This window comes from Mastomys coucha, unplaced genomic scaffold, assembly GCF_008632895.1.
Source record: "Mastomys coucha isolate ucsf_1 unplaced genomic scaffold, UCSF_Mcou_1 pScaffold23, whole genome shotgun sequence".
NCBI lineage: Eukaryota > Metazoa > Chordata > Mammalia > Rodentia > Muridae > Mastomys > Mastomys coucha.
The window spans coordinates 85525451-85527703 of NW_022196906.1; positions in this window are offsets into that span (position 1 = coordinate 85525451).

A 2253-nucleotide genomic window follows, 5' to 3' on the forward strand; every position below is an offset into this window, starting at 1 on the left:
GACTTCCAGCCCAGGGATGGCACCACCCACAAGGAGCCCTACCCCCTTGGTCACTAATTGAGAAAATGTCCCACAGTTGGATCTCATGGAGGCACTTCCCCAACTGAAACTCCTTTCTCTGATAACTATGTGATAACTCTGTGATAACTCCAGCCTGTGTCAAGTTGATACACAAAACCAGCCAGTACACTATTTTTTAGACTAGTATTGTTTAGTTTTACCCTAGGTCTCTGGGCTAACTAGTCTCTGGTTTAGTTACCCAAGCAGTGTCAGGCATGGGTTCCTTCTCATGGAGTGGGCCTTAAGTCAAATCAGACATTGGTTGGCTACTTCCGCTAAGTCTGTGCCACCATTGCCCTAGCACATATAAGACACACAACTGGATATTGTGCAGAGAGGGTGTCTAAACAATCAAATCTCTTACCTCTTAGCTCAGGGAAACCAGCAGGAGAAAATAGCCAGAGGGGGTGGAGGACACCAGGAGTACAAAGCCCTTTGAATCAACTAAGAAAGGCATATATGAGCTCAGAGATACTGAAGCAGCAAGCACAGGACCAGCATGGGTCATCTCCAGGTCCTCTGTGTATTTTATTATAGGTATATAGTGTTTTTATGGGACTCCAGACTGTGAGAATCAGGTGGGAAATTTCTATTTCTATAGATACATATGCGCTCACGCAGGTACAGATGCATATGTAACTCCAAATATATATGAACAGAATATAAAACACCCATATATGACAACCCTGTATATGAAAAATGCCTCAAATCTTTTCCTATCAGAAAATGTAAAGAGTGTAGTTGATATTGCCTTATGCTAATAATAATGGCCATTGCTGAAAGATTAAGAACAGCAAGTGTTAGCAAACACACACACACACATACACACACACATTTACATGTATATTGTGAGGAAATGATATCAGTATGATAAAGAGAAATCTGCATTACCATTTTCAGTGTAAGTATTGTTTATAATAATCAAGAAATGGAAATACTCTTTCCATGGACTGATGAATAGAAAAAGAAAATGTTGTATACATTCACAATGAAATGCTATTCAATGATTTAAAAAGAATGGGAAAAAATTCTGCCATCATCAAATGGCAGAAATTGAAGATCATTATTAAACCTGATGGATCAGGTATAGAAATGCAGGAACTATGCTGTTCCCTCCCTTAGAAATTAAAAGGCATATATCTCTTACATTGGTGGTGCAAAAGTGGTTGCCAAAGATTGTGGAAAAAGAAGAGTTGAAGAGGAGAGAAGAGAGACAGAGCATTGGGTACTCAGTTCTACTTACAGGGAGTAAGAGGCTCTGGTATACAACAGTACAGTCAGATTTATAAAATGTTCTATATTTCAAAAGCTAGAAGAAAGGATTTTGAACACCTTTAGTATAAAAGATGATACATGTTTAATGAGATATATATGATTAACTTGAGTGATAAGTGTATGTATTTGGTAAAGCTTCATCATCTCCATGAATATGTTCCATATTTATGTATAAATAAATAAATTTAAATTAAAAGCTGCAAACAAAATAAAAACAAACTAATTCCTCACAACATCATATACAGAAATGGGAAACACACATCTTCAGTCTGTACAGAATGACATGTTCAAACCACAGGGAGACAACTACAACAGTCAAAATGACCAATTGAAATGACTGAGCACAGCAAGGCAGGCATTGGTAAGGACCATGCAAACCCAATAGAGACAGTAAGGGTGAAAAATCACATTCATCATTTTGGAAAGCTATTTGGTAGCAATTGTTATAAATGTGTATAGTCACCTACCTGGCAGTGAAATTCCTCTTAAGAATTTACTCAAGAAGAATGTCACATATGGCCCTAATAAAATTTGTCCACCAATAGGCATAGCCAGTTTGTTCACACTACTCCTAATTTAATACATCTTAAATACCCATCAACTAGAGAACAAGCATCACTCATCTTAGCATGCAAAGGAATTTGACAATAGAAAAGAATGGGATAATGATACATACAACACTGATGAAATATTGAGTCAAAGAAGCAAATACCATTGTGATTTTAAATAGATAGTATTTTAGTAAAGAAAAACTTAAATATAATATGCAAACTTAAGATAGAATTATGAACTAGAAAAGGATTAAAGGAATTTTGAAGCAACAAAAATATTTTTTAGTTAGTCATTATAACAAATCAAACTTTACAAGTAAAAATTCCACTGTACTTTATGTAAATTATTTCTAAAAAAATCAATATA